Source organism: Mus caroli, chromosome 10 (genome assembly GCF_900094665.2).
Source record: "Mus caroli chromosome 10, CAROLI_EIJ_v1.1, whole genome shotgun sequence".
NCBI classification, from domain to species: domain Eukaryota; kingdom Metazoa; phylum Chordata; class Mammalia; order Rodentia; family Muridae; genus Mus; species Mus caroli.
Window position 1 is genome coordinate 65,980,641 of NC_034579.1, and position 12,193 is coordinate 65,992,833.

The window sequence follows — 12,193 nt, forward strand, 5'->3', positions numbered from 1 at the left end:
TCTGCTCTGGGCCCAGTTCCACCTGCATCATGGCACTTTTAATTTGCCAGTGCAGCTACAGAATGGGTGGTGTTTGTGTGTGTGTGTGTGTGTGTGTGTGTGTGTGTGTGTGTGTCCCATTCCCTGGTTAAGTACACCACACACCAGGCATTCTGGGGGCTGTCAGGCTTCATGAGGTCCTACAACATTGCCACACTTTATTCTGACATTGAGTCTTGGAAGACTCAATGTGTGTCACCCAGTAAAATGAGTTTTTAATAAAAAAGATAGAAGACCCTGCTTTGCCTTGCTGCTGATTCCTATACCAGCCTTTGGAAGCTACCTTCAGACCCAATCACCCTAGTTCATCCCTTGCCTTCATGCCCTTTTCTTTCTCCTTTCTTTTAAAAAAGCATGAATTGTATGTATAAAGTGGAAGTGAACCCTTTCCATTTCCACAATCCGACCCCAGAGGAGAGCAAAGAGAATAGTACCCACCACATCAATCGGGCTTGCTTTTTCTGATTTCATGGCAGGCCTATAGCTATGTCTTTGAAAGCTATGGTAAACACCTACAAAGCAAAGCTTTCCTTTTGATGCTTCTGTGAGTTTGCCCCACCCCCTTAACCAAGTACAACCCTCTGCACTTGAAAACTACTTAAATGTTTTGTTCACCTGATTGTTTTATTTGATATTTAGAAAAAAAATAATCGTGTAAGAGATGTAGAACAAGATTTGAGTCAAGAAGAAATGCAACCTTACCTCGCCTGGCATGAAAACTATTTTAACATTTCCAACGTATATTTCACAGAGGCACCTGGGAATAAAATGACTTCGTGACTTGTTGATCACGTTCATGTGCTCTAGTCTAGTATTCTGTGCATCATAGAGTCAGTAAGGCAAGAGGTGACTTGTTTGCTCTTACATAGTATTGGGCAGCAATTTTTCTGCCTTCGTGATCTACTGACAGGTCAGGACTCACAGTTGCATTTAGCGAAACTAAGCAGAGTGGTTTCTTATAAGGATTCCAAATGTGAGGGTATTGAGACTCTTTTATTCAAACAAAATATAAGCTACTAATTCCAACAAAATCCTACACAATGGTTTGTGTATACCAGGCCACCAATCACGAGGTCACAGGACGCTGTTCATTCAGAATGAAGGAAAACCAGGTACTTTATATAAGCCAAGGTGTTTATATATACTGGCCATGACTATTATTCCTGATATTGATTGCCCATAAGCCTAAAACTTTAATAGTGCTTTGAGAGGCTTATAAAAAGGGAGAAAATGGTGTAAAATAGATTTCGTTCATTTCCGAGTTAAGTGCATTTATTGAATGTCAGCACTGTGGTGAGCTGGGACTTCAGAACTGCGTTTAATCAGGAACCACGGATCGATCACCTGCTCTGGTAAGGAACAGGGCAGTTTTGGAGTTGCAGAGTTAAAACTGACAGTTGCTTTTCACAGGTTGCCTGTTTTATTCAGGGGAGTTGAGTGTATGCTCAATCTTTGATAGACATAGACTTTATCAAGCGTTTGGAACTGTCTTGTGCAATTTAAAATGAAATTAGTGACTGAAAATACAGACAGTTATATTATGCAGTGAATAGAGATAAGTGTGAATAATTTTCTTTAGCTAAACTTTAATCGGTCTCAAAAATAGTCTTGCTATTTCATTCAGTACTGAGCTTTCCCACTGGCTGTTGGACAGGCTTAATAAGAAAGTCACGAATGCCCTACCTCCTGGCAGAGACTCCTGCTGTTTCTCTGTATTTCCCTTTGTTCCCTGGACACTTTAGTCTTTCTTGGCTTGACATCTTTGCTTACTATTTCTCCAAATTCTTGAGATGCCACTGCCTATGAAAGAGTATGTTTGTTTTCCAAAAGTATTTTTGTGAAGGACTTTCGGGTACTTCCTGTAATTCCTGGCACTAAAATCCTATCATGTTTTCCTTGAAGTATCCCTTAGGTGCTCATTTTATAAGGTGAAAGACTTATAAGGTGTATGTTTTAAAGAGATGGCCGGGAGGACTGGCCCTTCACTGAGCTGTGGACTCATGTTTCTCTAATAGCCATGCACGCGAGAATTCCCGTTGTGTTTGAGCTTCTAGTTAAGAGTTTTGGAGACATACTTCATGCCATTGCAAGATGATGCACACAGTCACTGGTTTTATATCTGAAGATGGTAACTTAGAGGAATTAAGGACCCTCTGTCAGTCACGTCCTCAGTGAGGTCTGCATGCCAGTCCCGACTTTCTCCGCAGAGTCATGTTTACCTGAGGCTCTGAGCAGATGCCTTCCTCAGGAGAGTTTGCCACAGCATTGTTATATGAACATGGAAGGGTCCTTGAGGATAATCTTCCTCAGTTTACCCGACTCAGATCCTGAGAACTTGCCTACTCTTTGTCACACCCTTGTCTCTCGGCCTCATCCCGGTGGAATCACCACAACCTCCCACAGCTTCCCCGTGGGCCGCTCCTTGTAGACCAGCCTCCTCCACGTCTCTGGTGTGTTGACCGACTTGGTCCTCTATGCAGGTCCCATTCCATGGAGAAAAAGAAATGGGACATAGGGAAATTAGCACTTTCTCTGCCTCATCTGCTTGCTTGTCACTTTGGCACGGAGTGATTGATGCTTGACTCTGGGCTAGTGTGTTGAGCCAATACTAGAGTGTCTCTGCTGCCTCAATATTCCCCAGAGTCACTGTGCTCTTCTCGCATTCAAAGTATTTCTCTCAAGTTTATTAGCACACTGGTTTGGTGAAGAGCTTCAAAGGCTTCTCTGACCAAGGAGCCAGGAGTCTATGATCTGAAACATTCAAATCACAGCTTGTAGGTTAACCAAGCAAAAGATAAGAGTAAGAAAGATGAACTGATAGAGTGAAGAGGAGAATCAAATCAATCAATGCATCAACAAAGATCCCATCTTGGTTAATAACATTCCAAAGAACAGGACTCATAACCAGAGGGATCTCAGGAGTGTGTTAGGCAACACAAAACCCAGTGGAAGAAATAATATAAATAAACAACATAAGAATCTCACTAAATGCCACCACAACCCCCAAACCATCACAGGTTGGTTGGAATAGAATTAAGGTATTTTGATGTTTATTCAAGAAAAATAACCCCAGAGGGAGGGGCAAGGGAAACTGAAAACAAAAATCTTCTACACATGTCACTTGGGGCTAGAGAGGTGGCACAGCTGTTAAAGGCTTAAGGCTCACAACTGAGAAATGGTAATCTAAAATTATGACTTAACTGCTTTTGAACTTTGAGCTAATACTCGCATCACATAAAATCCACCATTACAAAATAAAATTTAAGAGTGTAATTCAGACACAGACAGGTGTCATATGCTCTCACCAATTCATGGAAGCTAAATCTCCTCTGAGGAGGAGAGAGTGAAACAGTCAACGACAGAGGCTGAGAGTGGCAGAGAAAAGGGACATATTAGTGCTAGATGAGTAGCTCTAGTACACAAAGAAGAAAAGGCATCTCTATTACCCCAGTAAGGTAACTAGATCAATATGAGAGACATCATTGTATATAGAAGAAATAAAATCTTCCCACAAGTAAAAATGATTGACATTTTGTGGTGGGTGCTTTAACTGTACCAGTTAGATTAATCTATCTATCTATATCTATCTATCCATCTATCTTATGAATTAAATGTAAGTTGCTATCTGTCTATCTCTATCTATCTATCTATCTATCTATCTATCTATCTATCTATCTGTGAGCTTGCCATCTAATCTAATCTAATCTAATCTAAATCTAATCTATTTTATCTATCATCTCTCTTATCTACCATCTATCTACCTCTTAAATTATAATACAGTAAGTGAAGTTATAATAAAATGTTTTATAATTATTTATACATTATGCATCAATAATACATGTAAGGGTATAGACACCACTATGTAGGTGATGTACTGGATGTGATCAGAGTTGAGATGGTCATAAACCACATAAAATCAAATAACCCCTTCTGTAATCTTAGGTTGAGGAAGGCAGAGGCAAGGTTTCTGGAACACACTGGATAGCTAGCTAGGCTAGCCCAAATAGCAAGCCTTGGGTTCAGCAAGAGACCTTGACTCAATATGTAGGATGGGGATTTAAAGGAGAAGAAACCTACTAATTTGTGGAGGGTTAGTTCTACTTGATAAATCTATGCTCTCATTTTCTGCTGGGAAAGCAATGTTTTGATTGATATAGCCTTGCAGTAAGTTTGAAATGAAGAAATGTGACTGTTCTCTCTCTGTTCTTCTCTCAGGATCGATTTGGCTAGTCAACATCCCTTTCATTTCTGTATGAAAGTTAGATCAGATTTTATTATTTTAGAAAAGTGCATAGAATTCTACTGAAGGTTGCCTTAGATCTACACATCACTTCTACTTTTCTTTTAAAATGTTTTCAGTTAATCACACACAGTAATTGTGATATATAGACTTATTATTTTGATGCAAAATTATAGTTATTAGGAAATAGCATAAATTAGTTCTGTGAAAATAGTTTACTTAATTTAGATTTACTAGAAGCTAATAAATTTTATTTTACTTTTTATTAGTTCTTGAGAAGTTTAGAGCAGAGTATTTGCACTGTAGTTATTCCTTCCCAACTCTCCCTGGTTTATTCAGGCTTCCCTAACCAAATAATTTTGTGTTTTATGTTTAATTAATCAACTCTGGTTTGTGCACTTATTTCCTTGGATGTGTGTCTTTTCTCTGGAGTGTGATCAACTTACCAGGGGTGGCATTCTCCCTCTTTCCAAAATGGTCAGTTGTCAGTAGCTCATTAGAAATGGGTGGGAGGTTGTTCCCATGTCCCTTCTCCTTCCTGGAATTTGGTCTGGCCTGAACTTGCATGAAACTTGTGCCAGCTATCATAACCAATGTGAGTTCCTATGTGTGGGAGTCACTGAAGTCATATACTTTCTCTGCTCACTACAATCTCACCTGTCTTCTGCAATGATCTTTGATTAGCAAAATTAGTGATCAAAAGGAAGACATTATAACAGACATTGAGAAAGTACAGAAAATGAGAGAGAGAGAGAGAGAGAGAGAGAGAGAGAGAGAGAGAGAGAGAGGTGGAGAGAGAGAGAGAGAGAGGAGAGAGAGAGGCAATGACACAGAGAGAGACAGAGACAAAGAGAATATACNGAGAGAGAGAGAGAGAGAGAGAGAGAGAGAGAGAGAGAGAGAGAGAGAGAGAGAGAGAGAAGTTAAAAAAATCTGGATCACACCAAACTGAAAAATCTAAATGTAATGGATGAGTTTCTAGATATATATGTGGAAATATGTGGTCTACCAAACCTATATTGAGATGAAATAAAAATTAAATGGACTCATATATCCAATGAGATAGAGGCAATAATTACAAGGCTCCACACCAAATTCTGTCCTCAGGATATATGGAGATTCAGCTCAGAATTCTACCAAACCTTAAAACAATACCCAATACCAACTAATCTTAAATTTTTCTGCAAAATAGATAAAAGAAAAACCATTTCCAAATTCTTTTATGAAGCTGGTATGACCCTGATACCTAAACCAAATACCCAACAAATGAAAAAAAAAATTATAAGCCAATATCTTTGATGAACATGGACACAAATTCTCAATGAAATATGTCAAACCTAATCAAGAACATATCAGGCAGATGAGTGGAAATAGTTCAATATATGTAAGTAAATTAATATTTTACACTTTTCTGTCTGAGGGAACTTTTGTGTAAATATATTCTCATTGTTCTTAAATATATGTCATGAACTCCATTTTAAATATGGTATATACTGCTGTTTTGTATATGATATTATAACAAGCTTAATAATTTTGGAGACATAGCTACTTATCCAAGACCTAAGATTCTTAATAATCCCTATGTGTAAACATTTGTTGTTATGAACATTCTATCTAATTAATTTTTATATACTGTTTTTAATACATAAAAGCTTAGCAGTTATAAGAATTAATATTCAGGCATCTCATTTCCTTACATTTGAAAGACTTTTGCATGGATATTATATTTACATATTCAATATGACATGCTTTAGCACTTCCACCAGCACGGATTCTAACATAAAGGACATCAATTCATGTAGCACACATAGTACCTTGGCTTGTGATCTTAGTCTGCTGTATTGCATGCTCACTGAAACAGGTGAATATTAAAAATGATAGTTAATAATCATAAACAGGTATGTTCTCACGTAAAGATTACCACACAATGGAAGTATTCCATGATAATTAATAATTAGATTACTAAGATTAGAAGATTATTAAGATTAGCTGTAATTCTTTAGAAAAACTGGAAATTTAGAGCAATTGATACAAACATACTTAAATTGAGTATGTAGTTACAGTTTTTAGGGCAATTCATTTCTAGTTTGAATGGGTTTATTTTACCTAAGCCTCTGAGCTGTACAGATTTTCAGAAGACTTGGTAAATATGGATGGGTAATGGTCTCCACAGGTTTTTCATGTTATGGTCTAGTAGGAGATTTGGAGATAATCCTCCATAGATTCACACTGAGTTGCTTGCATCTCATTCTGCATTTAGGAGGGTTTGGAGTTGCACATAATACACAGCAAACTCAAATGTTTTAACAAGTAATCCTTTGGTAACAGAGCCAAGTAACTCCCTTTGCTCTCTTCAATCAACAACAAAATTGACTGGTATTGTGGGGCAGGGTTTAGCTCTTCTTTATCTTTCTAATTACATTTTTTGTTGGTTGTCGTTGTTGTTGTTGTTGGTAATTGTGTGTGTGTCTGTGTGTGTGTGTAACCATGTAAAGGTCAGAAGACAGTTTGTTGGAATCGACCCTCAACTTCTTCTTGACAGAATCTACTATGAATGGAGTTTAGACCAGTTCCCAGTAGAACCTTGTTCTCATTGGCAACTCTGTGTTCTATGTTTATTGTCTGAGTTCCTCTTGGCATTCTGCTTTTCTTTGATCTCATCATCAAGGCATGTTAAACTTTGCTGCAGCATTTTAGGTGTTCATATGGCTCTTCAGATTCTTCCATGTTTCTCCCACAAGCCAGTTGTTAAGGTTTAAGGATCACATGCACGCAGAGGTTTAGTTATAGAGAGGATTGCATTCATTGTAGACTTGCTTACTACTGTGTTTACCTTTTATCACTGTGATTTAGTTACCTGGGAGAACAAAACTTAAAGGGAAATTTTATTTGGCTGATGGTTCTAGAGGGCTCAGCCCTTAGTCAACAGATGTCAGTTATTTAAGCCAAACATTATGGCAGCAGTAGCAGGCAGAGAAACAGAGCATGTCATGTTACAGATGGTAAGAGGAGTGACAGGGAGTGGCCAATGGTGACATAATCCCCCAAGAATCTGAACCACTAGACTATTTCTTATGTGTAGATCCTCATTTCTTATAGTTTCTAGAAACTTCCAAAATCCATCTGAAATCTAAGCGTCTAAAAGCTGAGTTTGTCAAGGACTTTTGTGTTTAAACTATTGTGCTAGCCTTGGGTAAGTAAGCAACTTTCTAAGTTACATACTTTTTTTTTTTTTTTTTTTTTTACTTATTAGGAAGAGTATCATGTATGTCACGAAGTGGCTGGAATATTACATGAAAGAATATTATGCAAGGTACCTAATGAATCAGTGAAGAAACATCATGCTAGACACAAACTTCTTTTTAAATTTGAGTTCAAAATGGCTCCTCTATAACTTTGTCTTGATTGCTGATTTCTGCCCCTCTGAAGCATGTAAACTCATTTGACTCTCCAAAAGCAGTCACAGACTCTAAACTCAATATAAAATCTTTCATTTTTTCCACTTAATTATTTATTATAGAGGGATAACTGTCTTTTCTACTCAGTACTTCTTAGTTGCATGAGAAAGTTTATTGGAAAGCAACATGGGTGCATTGAAGACAAAACAAAAGAGAAAGACTGTAATGTTTGGGATCCCAGTTGTAGTTTCAAGGTTATCAGTGATACCATGGGGATAATTGGAATTCATTGCTACTGTAGTATGGCAATAGTGGGATGTGTGAGATGTGACTAGAGTCGATATGTTGGACTTATATCATGTTGCACTATACCACATATCAATATTTCTGTATATTACTAAATAAGTATTAAATAATAAATTGAATTTATGGAACTAAATGCACATTTCAAAATCTAAGACAGGGTCTCAACTGACAAGAGCCACGGTAATCTTTCTCTGGAACTCTCACTGGCCCATGCTAGGGAACCAGCCCTCTTTTACCTACACCATTTCTTTGTTTCACCAGGTAGCACCAGAGGCACTTTCTCCCTGGAAACCTGGTGGGATGACAGCTAGGGAAATAGGTAAGCCATTTTGACTCTTCTTCCCATTCTCCAATTCTCATTGCCCAGCCTTATCCCAAACTTGGTAGCAGATCACCCGGTGCTCCCTCTTCTTAATATCTGTATATATTCCAAAGTGACTCAACAGATCTTCTATGTTCTTCCTTCCTCACCATATCCCTCTGTCTCACCTACCAACACTTAGAGATAGTATCTCCTTGGAATCCCACCTGTGATAAGCAAGGAATCATGAAGGTAATTTTTACTCTCCCTCCTACCTTTCAGTTACAATTCCCCAGGTTCATATCACAAATCAATTTGTTCTACTGTCCTCAAAGCAGACAACATGCAGGGAACTTTCTTCCTTTATTCTCCATGGACTCCTCAGATCTCCCAGGCAGACCCAACTTTCTTCCTTCCTATGGACCAGCAGATGGTTCAAAGACTTCAATATAAGGCCAGATAGAGTGAATTTGATAAGAGAGAAAATGGGGAAGAGTCTTGAACTCATTGGTACATGAAAGGACTTTCTGAATACAGCACTGTTTGTACAGGCACTAAGAAAATAAATTAATAAATGAGTCATCATGAAACTGAAATGCTTCTAAATATCAAAGGACACTGCCATTCAGACAAATCATCAGGGTATAGAATTAGGAAAATTTTTTACTAACTACACATCCACTAGAGGGCTAATATCTAAAATATAGGAAAAAACTGGGCATCAATAAACCAACTAAAATGTCATATGTATCTAAACAGAGCATTCGCAAAAGATGACACAGGTGGCAGAGAAGCACTTCCTGCAATGGTTAACATCATCAACATCCTTAGTCATCGGAATCAAACTTACCTTGAGATTCGATCTTATACCAGTTAGAATGGCCAAGATTAATAAAACAAGTGACAGCTCATGCTGGTGAGAATGTGGCATAAGGGGTGTATTTATCCATTGTTGGTGGGACTCTAAACTTGTATAGCCACTATGGAAGTCAGTTTGGGATTCTGGAAGCTGGGATTAAATCTACCTCAAGATCTATCTGTGCCACTCTTGGGCATCTACCTAAGGGATCCTACTATGAAGACTGATGCTCATTCATGTTCAATGCAGCTATATCCATAATAGTCAGAAATTGGAGACCCCCTAGATGTCTCACAGTCCCTGAATGAGTAAGGAATATATGGTACATTCATACAGAAGGGATATTACTTAGTTGTTTAAAAAAAAATGAAATCAAGAAATTTGCAAGTAATTTGATAGAGCTAAAGAAGTCATCCTGTGTTAAGTAGTTCAGACCTTCCCAAACAAATTTGAGATGTATTCACTTAAATATAGACATAAGCTGTTAAGTCTTTTACAAGCCAACTACAATCCATAAATTCCAAGAAGTTACAAGGAGAGTTAGGGACTAGAGGGAAGAATCAATTATCCTAGGAAGGTGAAATAAAAGTTATAGCTGGGGGAGGGGCTAGACCTGGGGAATCAAATGATGAAGGGAAGGGAAGAGGGCAGTGAGGGCTGGTACCTAAAAAGGGACAGCTAAGTCCAAGGGCTATATGAGACCATTTATGGAATCTTAATACATTTGAAATACACACACACACACACACACACACACACACACACACACAAAGATGATCTAAGTTGAATCACCAGATAATGGAGGAAACTGAGCCCCAAATGGGCCCAATAAAGATACCAGTTTTCAGAACAGTTACACCTATGCAGGTTATTGGCAAGTCTATTGGTTGCTCTCTACAAACTGATGGTAATATCCTATTGCTGAAGTTAGTAACTCCTTGATTCACTGAACTTGGTGAAATGGAGTTGTTCTCTACCTAGAGCCTTCACCAACACATGGTACTACATGGGACTCTACATGCTACCAAAGGGAAAAATTAAAAAAGCACCCAGCTACAAACCCTTCAATCTACAATGGCAACCTGTGTGCAAGAAGGGCTAGTGTGTTGAGACAGGGTTTCTCTCTATCTTTGTGCCTTTGTTCCTATATTTGAGATCAAAGGCCTGAATTACTTTAATGAGTATATGTTGATATATTTATAACCCTTTCTCTTTATATACCTTGTATTAACATCCTTTCCTATATATGTAACTTCAATTAAATTCCCTTCTATTTTCTACATTAGCCTGGTTTAGGTTGAGTGAATGAATGTCTTGTCAAGTTATCTTAGAATTTTTGTGTTTTAAGAAAATGTCAACAGCTAATAGCTGGGAAGGACAGACAGAGGTGGGGTTTTGGATTTTCCTGGGGTTGCGACTGAGAAAGAGGAGAAGGGAGAGGAGAGCTACCATTCAGGAAGAGTGGGGAAAAGAGGAGAGACACCATGCCTGAGAATAGTACAGAATAGAGAGGCATGGCCACCATATGAAGGACCCAGGAGAGTGCAGCCCAGAGCAGCCAAGAGAGAATGCAGAATTTAGTAAGTTATAACTCAGAATTATTGGTGAGGTAGGTTCTATCAGTAGTGTAGGTTAGGCAGTAGCCCAGCTATTATGCTAATTAATGAATATCAAAACATAGAGTCTATGTATACAACTTTCATTCCAGAATGTAAATCATTGAGGCAGGTATCAACCCACCAATGGAATTTACTTATTAAATATTTCAACACCAGCTTAATAGTGGCACAAAGGTTGTGAGACTAACAATTAATATCTAATTAGGTTGAAGTCCTATTCCATAACATTGAACCTATACCTAACTCTGATCATCTGGCCAAGAACCTGAGACTGAGATCCAGGAGAACAACCAACTACTACTGTTCTACTAAAGGAATGTAGCAATAAAATGACTCCTAATGACATTCTGCTACACTTATAGACAAGATCAATGTCTTACTTGGTAATCATTAGAGACATTTTCTCCTGAGGTAGATGGGAATAAATATAGAGACTCACAACTGGACAATGTGCAGAAAATGAGAGAGACCTTGGAACACCCAGTCCTAAAAGAGATGTCTCCATCAATTCTCTCCCCCTCAAAGTTAGGAAACCTTCTAGAAGAGGAGGTAGAGAGCGTGTAAGAGCCAGAGGAGATTGAGGACACAAAGGTAACAAGGCCTTTGAAACACAGCAAGACTGATGCCTATATCAACTCACAGAGACTGTGGCAGCATGTACGTGTCCTGCACATGTCTGGGCCTGATGTGGCCCCAGTGCTAAGAGTGGACACAGGCTCCCATCTCTAACTCAGAAGCTATCTCCAGTTGATAAACACTCACAAATGAAAATCCTTGAACAGACTCTCACTAGTGTTATAAAACCACTCCTAAGGCCGGGTCCCATGCCCAGAAGTACATGGACAACAAAACATAAAACTTTCTCAGTTGTATATTGGGAAGACTTTTTTTTCTCTGTCTCAAATGCTTTGTTTGGGATTTTTCTTTCTTTTCCTAACCACTGAATAAACCTTTTAGCAGTAACCCTGGATTGTGTGTGCACAAGTGTGTCTTTGAACCAGGCTCTGAACTGCAAATTTGCCTGAATTTTAAAGGGAAAGCTAACTCAGTTAATTGGCTTGACATTAAATTCCTACAGGAAAATGTGATTTTTTTTTTTTTTTTTTTGCTGACAGATATTGTGGATTCTGACAAAAAATAATTTCATTTTAATCAAACTTTAAGCTCCTGCAGTTTTAATCATGATGGGATTATAGTTGCTTTTGAGTTTATAGTTCAATTGTAGTCTGAAACTTTTTCACAGTGTTGGATAATTCTTCAGAGTTTAGCACACAAAAAATGATATTTCTAAAGCCTTTTCTTAACTTTTTAAAGTCTTACTTTATCTAAGTGCAAATTTAAAACTGAAGTTATTCACTTGTATATAAAACCATCCAATCACAGGAATTGCTTATTTCCTTCCTTCCTTCCTTCCTTCCTTCCTTCCTTCCT